Here is an 11,809-nt window from a genome sequence, read left to right on the forward strand (position 1 = left end):
TAGCTATTACGAATTGTGCTTCTATAAATATGGATGTGCACAGATTGTGATGTCATTAACACTTTCAGGAAGAAACCTAGAAGGAGTACAGCTGGGTCAGATGGAAATTTGGGTTTTTTGAGGAATCTCCATATTCATTTCCTTGGTCATATCTGGGATTCTATTTTTGCAACAACAAAGACAAAAAGGACAGTAGTCTCTGCTGCGGTCCCCTAAATGGGCTAGTTAGAAACAGCTCCCTGAGGACACCCTTGGGTGAGCGGGGCAGTGGGAGGGATGGGGTGAGTGGAAAGATGCCAGGAGGATGATGGGCTGGCGTCTGTCTGAAGAGGGTTCGGCACCTCTGTTCTTGAGTCCTGAAGCCTTGGGCTCCATTTTTTGTCACCTCCTTGGAACTGGTGCTGGAACTAAATCTTTCCACTCGAGCTAATAAAACAAGCAAAGATTCGGAAAATAATGCTCTAGTCGTAAGGACCCTGACTTCGAGCTTCTGCATGTCTTCAGGGGTGAGCAGCCAGGCCCTGTGCTACCAGGGACTTCTACAGTGGGGACAGTGAGAGCCCCAGAAAGGCTGCGGGGAGGCTGGCCCGGTCCTTGCCAGTTCTGGGCATCGGGAGCAACCTCAGCGTCACGGCAGGAGCATCCCGACATCGCCTTCATAGAGCAGAGTGTAGATGAGGAGGACAGCAGGGCGTGGTAGACAGAGGGTGCGGGCTTCGGAGTTAGAGCCCATGCACGCCCTGAGGTGTGGGCAAGTCGTGTCACCTTGTGACCCCCACTCTCAGCTCCCTGACATGACCCGGATGTACCTTGCATGACTTCCTGGAGGAGCTGCCTCTGTCTTGCAGATGTAAGTGACAGCGCTCAACTCTGAGCAGCCTAAGGAAAACAGAAAAGGTTGGGTTGGAGGATGCTGGGTCTCTCGGGCTCTAGGAGGAAGGGCACCTGCCTGGCGCTGGAATCCCGAAGCTCCAGGGCTGTCTGTCCACATCTTCTCCTTGCTGACTTCATCCCTGGGACCTGCCTCAGGGCGGCCAGAACCAGTCATCCGGCTCACTGCTGAAGCAAGAGAGAAAAACTGAAAAATGCAAGCTGACGTGGTGACTGTATCCCAGCTACTCAGGGGCTGAGGCAGCAAGATGGCTTGAGCCCTCCAGCTCCAAAACCTCGTCTTGGACAAGAGGAAGAAAGACAGAGATGGCAGGGAGAACTCTGTTGTCCTGCCTCGGGACACGTGGCACTTGTGTGCACGCATATACACACCACCAAGTACCATGACGCCCCACCCAGGTCAGTGCCACACCCCTGGGTCCAGAGGAGGCGGGATCTGTCACCAGAATAGGGAGAAGACTGCACAGATTGAAATATGACAAGTCCACCCATGTCTCGGTCCCAGTCCACCCACCCTTCCCTCTCACCCCAATCCCCTCTGCCTGCCCCACATCTCTGCCAAAGGTGTCTCCCCGGGGCTGAAGCGGACCCCAGAGTCAAGCTCTGCTCCTCCTGCCCACAGGGACTCACCAGTCCCTCTCCCTGTCCGCTAACTCCTGGCCCGGCCACCCCTCTCCCAGCGTCATGTGACCTCTCCGTCCTTCCCTGTGCTCCTGCTGAGTCCCATCTCCCCTCTCCTCTGACTCTTCCCAAAGCACCAGCCTTGTCGTGGGTCTTCTCTGTTTGGAACTGTTTAATGAGTCCCCATCAAGGCCAGGTGAATAATCTGTGGGGCCTGGGTGGGAAAAATAAAAGTCCAGGAAATAAAGAAATGTCCAAGAGTGTGACGACTTTCTTTTTTTTATTTAAAGAAAGACAAAACAAAATAGAAAACGGACAGAAATACTACATACTTTCAAAGAAAAGAAATAAACAGTAATAAATCACTAGCTGATGTATACATATTGTCTCCCTATAAATAGTTGCTCAAGGTACACAAGTGGAACATATAAATGGGAATTCAACCAGGGAGACTGCAGACAGTTCTGTTCAACTGTCCAACAAAAACTAAGTATTATGACTATCAATCCTAGACACTTAGACATGTACGCGTTTATCCATATCTTCATTTATGTTGAGACCTAACACAACTTATTAGATTAAAATCCTTCTGAACAAAGATTAATAATATTTCTGGATTTCATATCATAACCCTCTGGAATCAGCCCTGGGTACTGCAGGGCCCCTTTCTTTCCTTCAGAGTATTTGTTCATTTCATCATGTGTCATAAGATCAGTTCTCATAAGCTGTTTATAGGTTTTACACATGCATGAGTCTTAACGTGTTTCTATCCTTTCTATATTAGAGGGAGAAACAGAACAAAGCAAGACAGAACTAAAGTTTTTCCTATAGACACATAAAACTAAGAAGACATATAAATCTGCTGTATAAGGAGTTCTACCATGGTCACTGTGCTGTTTCTTCCACTGGGCCCCACCGGGAGGTGGCCGCTCTGGGGACACCCCTGCCTCAGGCTTGCTGTGGATCTGAGCCCACTGAGTGCTCAGTGAACTGGACTCCTGTGTGACCTCCACAGCCCATGACGTGGCCAGGAGCTGTGCACCTACCCCCTGCACCTGTCTCCTTGCTCAGGGGAAAGTCCCACCATGGTACTGGGCTTTGCTTAGAAACCATGAGGTCAAGCATACACGATTATGAATTTTCTAGTCCATCTCCAGTGAGCGCTGCCGAAGCCTGCACCCTTCTGAGCGCAGATCCCTGAGGCTGGCCTTGATTCCTACTTCCTGTGGGGTCAGTTCAAGCCATCTCATGCAATCCTGGACCCGTAAGGATCAGACTTCGACCTCATTGTTTTTGCTTTCTTGGCATCTGTTGTAGTAAGGGATTCATGGAGAACAAAACAATATCGGACACCGAATTTATAGTATTATTTATAATGGTCTCCCAAGGAGTCACACACAAAGAAAGTGCAGGATATCTATCCACACACTAAAGATCTAGAGAATCCAGCCAAGGCCTGGATCCCATGGTGATTACCTTCATGAGTTCAACTGAATACCCAAAGCCCACAACAATGACCCATGAAAATCTATCCCATGGTCTGCACTGCGAAGGCTCAAAGGTCAATGGTGGAAGCTGGAAAGTCTGTGCCAGCAGGATGAAGGATCTGTGCCAGGATGCTGAGGATCTGCACCGGAACCAAGAAGCAATGCTCAGAATTGGGACCAGGGCTTCCTTGAAAAGCAACACAGTATCATTGAGGTCCTGACCTTCTCCAACGATGTGAGAACAGCTGAGTTCATGTCAGGAAGCCAGTGTGACAGACTTCTGGAGATTAAAGGCACACATCTTCCCCTCCAGAGCCAGGGAGCAATGCTCAAAGTAAGGACCAGAGCTCCCCCAAAGTGAACCTCAGCCCCTCTGTGACTAGGTCCTGAGCTCCTGGATGATAAGAGCTGAGTTCATATTGGGAGCCAGCATGACAAGCTCCTCCAGGAGAATCAGCGGCTCCAAACAACAACACTTAGGAGAACCCACAGGCTGCTCTTCCTCTCCGGAGGGTTTATGCTGGTGACAGTCCTCAGGGGGGCCATCCATGCTCAGCACCGTGATGATTCAGTTCAGCTGGTGTTTAAGTTGAACCCCAGTTACCAATCCACCACAGCACCCCAGAAGCTCCTGGAGCATGAGCGACTTGCAGGCTCGCTCACACGGTCGGTTCTCTGTGCATCCATCTGTTGTCAGGAGTCAGCCTCCATTGACAAGACCTTGACTCTCCCAGAAAGGCTGCCACATTTCTCCTGGGTTTCTGGCAGGCAGATTCTGCATCGTTAGACACAGCCTTGTCCTCGATGTGGCCCTGCCTCCCGAAGACTGCAAGCTCCTTGAGGGCAGGTGCCGTCTCTGCCCTTTTGTAAACTCTCGGTGCCTAGCAGAGTGTCTGGGTAAGAGAGGGGCTCACTCGGTAAGATATTTGTAAACTTCACAGAGCAATGAGCCAGCCCGGCACACAGTAGGGCACGTGCATCTGGTCTCTGAATGTCCTCACCTCATGTGTGTCGTGGAATGACACCGCACCCTGCCGTCCTGGCTTCCTGGAGCACATGCAGTGCGGGGCAGGACTACTGGGCTGTCACACCCTGGTGGCCTCTTCCAAGCCCTGACTTTCTAGGGGCCTCAGCAGACATCATTTTCCTTCTGTCCTCTCACGGCGCCTCCGTGGGGAGGAACCGGATCAGGTCATACATGTTTTAAGACTTTCTCCGCTTCCACCTCCAGCTCAGGATTCTCTTTCTCTGCTCCATTCTCAGATACCAGGAGATGGGTGTCTGATCTCGCAAGAGATGTTTTGTTTTTGCTTTTTCTCTCAACCATTGCAGAGATCCTTAAAGGATGAAGATGAGGTCAGCCCCTTAGCACCAGCTGCTGCTCAGGCTGCAGAATTATCAGTCAGCTTCTCCTTGCTGGGACAAAATGCCTGACATGCATACCACAAAGGAGGAAAAATGGTTTCAGAGATGTCTTCTGTCCACGGCTGGCTCCAAAGGGAGGACATCAAGGTGGACGACAGCTGCCCACCTCATGGCAGCCAGGAAGGGTGCGGGGAGGAAGAGCCAGAGACAGAGATGGACTGAGGACAGGCTCCGCTCTTCTGCTAGGATGATCCACTTCCCCCGGCCGGGCCGACTCCGGACAGCACATTCAGCTGTGGACCCGTGAATGCAAAGCCACCGATGCGCTCAGCACCTGCGACCCATCACCTTCCAAAGGGCACACCTCTGACCGTGTGAGCCCGGCGGGGACATTTTCGACCCACAGTGCCATGCAGTTCTCCCTGTGTTCTCCGATGTCATTGCCTTGGGGTGCAAGTCACTAAGTGTGTGCCGGTTTCGTTCTCTTTGCCTCCCCTAATTGATTCTTTCACAAGTTCCTGGTAACATGCACCATACCTCATCATGAAAATTCCGCATCTTTGGTGGAGTGCAGTTGCTACTGGGCTCAGCTCAGCTACCAGAGAGAGAAACAGAGCTGCTCTCTGCGTGCTTGGATTCTGGGTGGCGAGAGCGTGTTTTTCAGTCCCCCTCCTCCTCCCCAGCTCTCCCCATCGCCCTCTGCCCTCGTCTCTCCCAGGCCTCCAAGGCCTCCTTTATAAATGGCTCCCTTCTCACTCATAACTTGTGTCCAGTTCCCCGCAGTAAGGCGTTCCTGAGAGAGGCCAGCAGAGCAGGCCCGCTCGCCAGTCCCTCCCGGCTGTGTGTGCTCAGTGGTGCTCACCGTTTGCATGTGAGATCTGTGGTGGGCAGAGCAGAGGCACTTCTCAGCGCTCTCTGCAACAGGAGGCCAGCTGTTGAGTCTGCTGTCCATTTGGCCCACAGGAGAAAGCAGCAAAGAAGAAACAACCACTGATGTTCACCAGCTCCTCCTGTAAGGAGGAGTTTCTGCGTCCCGCTGGCCAGGATGGAGGGAAGCACGTGGCTTACCTAGCTGCGAGGGAGTCGGGAGAACTGGATCTTACCCCCGCCTTGCCACATGCCGGCTCTGCTACCATGCAGGGAACGGAAAGTGAAGCTTGAAAATGGTCTGCCACAGAATCCAACCACCCTTCTTCATGACATCACTGTCTTCAGGGCGCGCAAGTATGATTCCAAAAATCTCACTGCATCCCTTCTGACCAATAGTAACAGTGCCAGTCTTGTGTCTGGCATCATGATGTACATGTCATGCACATGAATGGAGGCACTAGGGCCCCAAAGATAAATGAGAAACAGTTCCTCTCTGAATAGCGGAATGCTTCGTGTGCAGTACCAGCGGTAGTCACCAAGTGTGAGGCAGGGTGATTGGGGCCCGAGGGATGCGGAGGGGTGGCTTGCGAGGCCTCTTAGAGTCAAGGCTTGTGTTGAGGGATCTCGGTGGATAACGATGCCTTTGTCAGAAGCGAGCAGATATGAGCTGAAATCAACTGTTGGACACATTTCGGTTGTAGGCAAGAGATTCTTGGCTCAAATAAACAGATTCAAGCAAAGCTTTAGGGAGAAACGGGAAGAGAAAAGCTTTGCCTCCTCACTTTCCTTTATCTAAAGAACCAGGAGAAAGGAACACCGCGTACTCCCGGACCTCAGGGATAAATGTGGCTGACCTGTCACACTCTGGTGAGTTTTCCTCTGAAATGCTGGACACTTTTTCACGCAGAAGCACAAACCCAGCGTCGTGTGCATGGTGTGGAGAGGTCCCTCTTGTTATTACTTTTTTAGGGGTCTTTTCCTGGTCTGTTTTTATGTTTTCTTTTTTGGTACCAGGAATCAAACTCAGCGCCTAGCACTTGCAAGGCAAATGCTGCACCAGTGAGCTGCATCCCGGCCCAGGAGGCCCCTCGTAGGAGACAGATTAAATATTGGGCAGCAGAATGAGCTGGAGTAGATTGAGATAATTGGGCTTCTGCTAATGAGATAAAAATAATCTCATGGAGAGGCCAGGCGAGAGCTCAGAGAAAAGCTTCAATGATGGTAATAATAAGCAGTCTCGCCTGCTTATGAGCTCAGATGGAGAACAGGAAGATAAAGTAACTTTCAAACACCACGTGGGGTTATTGTGGCAGGAACCAGGATTTTCTCACAACCAGGAAAGGGGTTTTGCCTCGTCAAAAACCTCCTTTGCAGGTGGATTTCTACCCAGCCTCGTCAGGCCCCAAATTATACACTGTGTTTTCTAACACGCACTCACCCCGACAGCCTGAGGAGGTGCCGCAGCTGCGTGTGGTGAATGTCTTTCAAAGGTTCTCATCGTGCTGCTCAACAACAGTGTAAACAGCACCGACAGGGAGGTGACACCTCTTAATTACAAACCTCAGAGCCGCTGCGTGTCAAACCTGGACACAGAGTTACTGGAGATGCTGTGCACAGCACCTCCAGTTCGCCAGACTCTGGGGGAGAAGAAAACCCATCCAGTCAGCCCTGGCACGGAGCCTGCGCCCTTCCCTTTCCTGTGGTAGCTGTGGAGAGACCCTGAGACCATGCTGGGAGAGCTACAGGACCCATGTATGAAAGATGCCACTCTCAGTAGGAGAATGAGCACAAAATATAATTATACAGAAACACCAGTAGCTTTAAACTGTTTTGCTACTTTAGACAGAGGTTTTAGGTGCCAGTAAACTTGAATGGCTCGTTTTAAAATAGGCTCACAATATAATGACAAGGAAACATTCTAAAAACTTCGCAGCAACAGTTGCATCTTTAACTTGTAAAATTCTCGGTGGCCACAGACAGTCATCCCAGGATTCTGGAAGGCTGAGTCAGGAGGACTGCAAGTTCCATTCTAGCTGGGCAACTCGGTGACTTAGACTCTGTCTCAAAGTAAAATCAAAGGAGTCCTGGGGAGGCCACTCAGCCAAAGGCCTGGGTTCGGCCCCAGTATTGCAAAAAATACCAACAAAATATCTTGTTACCCAATAGTTTTGTCTTTTAATCGACCTAATACCTTTTCTCTTTTTACTTTTAATTCCTTCCTGTTTTTGTACCGTTAGGTAAACGGCTCCCATTTCATAAGTCAGACATAGCTTTGTTGTCATTTGAAGGCTTCTGTGTCCTGGTGACTGTGATTTTGATCTCTAAAACCCTGTCACCCTTCTGGCCAGGTCCGTCTGAAGCACACCTAGTGTCACGGTTGAGATCCAGCTGTTCCCCCAAATCTCATGTGTGTGGAAGGTGACTGGATCGCGGGGCACCTCTACTGAGGTGTCCATGGCTGGACGGGCAGTGGGCCTGTTGGAGTGGCCTCTGGGATGTGATCGGGAAAGGTGCCCTCTCGCTGCCAGCTGCTCCCTCCTCTGGTTCCTGACTGCCATGGCTTTGGCAGCTTTCTCTGCCAGGCTGTGTCTACGCTGGAGCCGGCCAACCACAGACTGAACCCACTGTAACTGATAAATAAATGTCTCCTCTTTTACACTCTGAGCGGGGTATTCTGTCCCAGGGATGAGTGAGCGACTGATACGCTTTGGATGACGGAAGAGGTCACGAGGTAGAAGACGCAGGCAGCGTGAGAAGCTGTGGGGCACTCCCCGTGCAGGTCCTGAGGTCAAGTGGAGCAGCTGCCACCTTCTGGCTTTGTGAGCTTGTTACTTAACTGCTATCTGCCTCGGTGGCCCCACTGTCTAATGCTGGTGAGATTCCCTGCTGAGAAGGCTGTGGAGGAGATGCAGTGATCGTCCAGCATGCAGTGACCCCCCACCAGCGATCACCAGCACTGCAATCTAATACCCCAACGAGATTCCTACTTACTGCAAAGGTTTCCTTAAGCTGTTCTCTGTGTCACGTGCATCTCGGCAGAGTCCACTTCCTGGAGCTGAAGGAACCTGGTTTGAGGTTCTGCAGTGCACGTTCTCGATGTGTGACTTTGGACCTGGGTGTGGCTTTCTCACTCGCGACCTGTGTGGGAATGGGGAGCTGGATACTTTCTCGTTCATTCATTTAACAAGCATCTGTTCATCACCCAGCCTTCATTTCCAAACATCTACGTGATTTCCTCAAGCATTTTATTTGGACTTAATACTGGTATTCGCTGTGTGAGTGGAGTTAAATCTCCCACCCAGGCTTCCCTCCCACGGAGAGCTGTGGGTGCTGTGGTCCTGTAGCCCAGGGGCCTCTCGGGGGTCTAATGGACACTGATGCACACACTGGCGAGCCAGAATCCAGCACCCCCAGATGGCTGGGCACGTCACAGCCCCTTCCTGGGCTCTCCGGGGTCCTGGGAGCAAGTTTTGGGCTGGGCTGCACCCCAGCTGGGAACCCCAGAGGGCAGGGGGGAAGGCAGCACGGGGGTGGTCCCAGTGGAGGACTCACCGTCTGCAGCACCAACAGGGCACAAAGGCCAGCTGGTGATGCCCGCTGTCCACAGTGGAATTGGGCAGTGAAGACTTTAAAAAGGATGAGCTGGGTCTCCCTGCTGCCCGGTGGAAAGCCTCCAATGTGTTCCCATCACACTGGCTTTTGCCCAAAGCTGCGTCCATGCCCTGCAGGGTTTCTCTGGCCTTGCTTCGCACCAACTATGCTACCTTGGTCCACGTCCAGGTACAGCGCGCGGGCTCCTTCCTCCTGCCGGTGGCTCTCGGGGCTCATGAGGCTTCTCACCTGAGGCTCACGGGGCTCTCAGTTTCCCCGGGTCTCTCCTGGGGTCACCATCCCCTGACTCTGGGTGCTCCCAGGTGCCCCCAGACATTCATTTCTTGCATTGCTGGCACCTTCTCTGTCACCCTGCTTATGTGCATGTTGATTGTTGATTCTGACCCAAAGGCTGAGCTGCACTGCACTGCACTACACTGTATTACACTGCACTGCACTGCACCACACTGTATTACCCTGCACGGCACTGCACTGCACCACACTGTATTACACTGCACTGCACTGCACTGCACCACACTGTATTACCCTGCACGGCACTGCACAGTACTGTGAGGGGAGGGATCTGGTCTTGTTCCTGAAGGTGTGTAGAGCACCTGGCTTGCAGCTGGCATCCCAGAAAAGGCTGCCAATTAAGTGAATAAATAAACAAGTGGCTGAGAATGATCATGGGGTGGGGCCCTCGCCCCTCCCCTCCCTTCCCCTCCCCTCCCCTGTCCCCTTCCCTCCTCTCCTCTCCTCTGTTCTCCTCTTCAGTCCTGTGTTTGTGCTGTCAGAGGTGGCTCAGGTGAGGCACCCACACCAAGGAACCCCAAGCTTGTCCCACCGTCAAGGTAGTGGGAGTCCCCAGGAGCTCCGAAGCCCGAGTCAGAGGTGCTGGGATCTGGCAAATTCTTTAACCCGAACGAACTGATGACTCAGAGCTACACAAGAAGCTGCACTCGGAAGGCAACAGCAGCTTTAGTTCTAATCAAAAGTAACCAAGATGCCTTGGGTTCCGACGTCGTGTTAGGCCTGAGACAAGGATTTGAACACAGATCCTTTATTTGGTAACCTGGGGGGATACTGGTGGGGAAGGGGAAGGCGCAGACGCTCCTCCTTTATCGACCACGTTTACAGTCCTGCAGCGAGGCTGCTAACGAGCACTGTCAGAGTCGGTATATTACAGTGTTCAGAGCAGAGAAGTGGCCAGGGAACTCCAGCCAGGTGGGCTTGCTTTGTTTGTATAACATGTGGTTCTGTAGTGTTTAACAGAACAGAACACGGCAGTTCTGTTCTGTACTGTACAATGCAATCAGCAGAAATGATAGTACTGTGTAAATAAGGGGCACTGCCCAAGAAAAGAGACACTGAGGCTCTATAAACAGGATGTACAGAACCACACCACAAAACAAAACAAAACGGCCAAGCCACTAGCCCGAGTGTAGAGGACGCCTCAGTCAGAAATGACAGCAGTCGGTAAGCAGACAGGTCATAAAGCAGACAGGTCGTTAAGTAGGCAGGTCCCTAACAGGTAGGTCGTTAAGCAGGGAGATCCGTGGAACAAGGAAGGAAGGAAGCTGGTAAAGGCTCCATGAGGAAGCCAGCTACGGCTGTGGGCAACTAACAGTTAATTCCACTGGGAAAAGCTGGGAAATGGCATAAAACACATCTCAGAATAATTCGATCCTCCTTAGCGGGAGGCCTCCCGCAGGCAGAGCGGAGAGCTAGTGGATCGGGAGGGTCCTGGTGACTTGTGGGTGTGTCCAGTCTGGGTGGGTCTCTGCCAGTGCAAGTAGCTGTATTCGTGTTTTCTCCCGCTGGAACAAAATACTCAAGATGGAAAACTTTAAAAAGAGAAGAGCTTTGTTTTGCTGGCTGTTCTGGTGCTGGCATCAGGGTGGCTCTGGTGAGAACACAGGTGTGGGCAGCTGTGAGGTCCCATCTTGACACAGGACCTCAGAGGCAGGCTCAGGGGCCGGGCCCAGGGTTTGATAACTACTTAGTACTTAGTTTCTTTCTTTCTTTTGGTTTATTGAGACAGGGTCTTTCTTTGTTGTTCGAGTTGGTCTTGAACTCCCTAGATAGCCCAGGCTGGCCTTGACTTTGCGGTGATCCCCCTGCCTCAGCCTCCCAAGTGCTAGGATCACAGGGTGCTCCACCACACCCAGCTAGCAACTCACTCTTGTGAAAACTGACCTGGTCATTTTAACCCTGTGTTGCGTATGGCCATTGGCTAGGTCACTGCTAAAATAGTGAACTTTGGCTTCCAAGTTAGAGCTCTTGTACACACGGAAATTGCTGTCAAAAACAGGAAAATCTTTATTGTTTTGCAAAACCTAAAAGGAACCAAAATATAAACTGTCAGTTTAACTGTGTGCTTATTTTTCAAGCAGAAAATGAATTATCTTTTTTAAAAACTACCTTTCATACAAGACATTGAAATTGCATATTTGTTTAAACTTTTACTGTAAGGTATTATTGATGTACTGAGAACAGGCTTCTCGCATTTAAAAACATTTTGTTCTGTGTGAAAAGAGCGACTGGAGATAGGTGTGTCGGGACGCTCCCTGCTGTCACGACTGAGACTCTGATTTGGTTTTACAGCTGATTTGGTGCCCCCAGGCCTTACTGGGCGCCCTCTTGGTGGGGCGAAGATTAAAGGAAGACGGACTGTTCAGGGCAAATGGGCGGTGACTGAGTTTTCAAGACAAAGCCGGTAGCTGGCAATTCGCCTTGGGATGGGATTTGCAGTATGTTCTGGGTTTTCAGAGGGTCAAGATGCTCTTTCTAGTTGTGATAGAAGAACAGTTTGAGTCAAAATCAGAATATTTAGCTGCTTCATTTTTTACTTATTTTGGGGGTTCAGCACTGAGGACTGCACCCGGGGTCCTTGAGCTGCACCCCAGCCCATCTCCTTTTCCCCTCTTCCTCCTCCTCCTTTTATACCAAGAGTCAAACCTACAACCTTGCACATGCTTAGTGCT

The sequence above is a fragment of the Cavia porcellus genome, unplaced genomic scaffold (assembly GCF_034190915.1).
Source record: "Cavia porcellus strain 051 isolate PalLab524CR breed Dunkin Hartley unplaced genomic scaffold, mCavPor4.1 scaffold_8, whole genome shotgun sequence".
Lineage (NCBI taxonomy): Eukaryota > Metazoa > Chordata > Mammalia > Rodentia > Caviidae > Cavia > Cavia porcellus.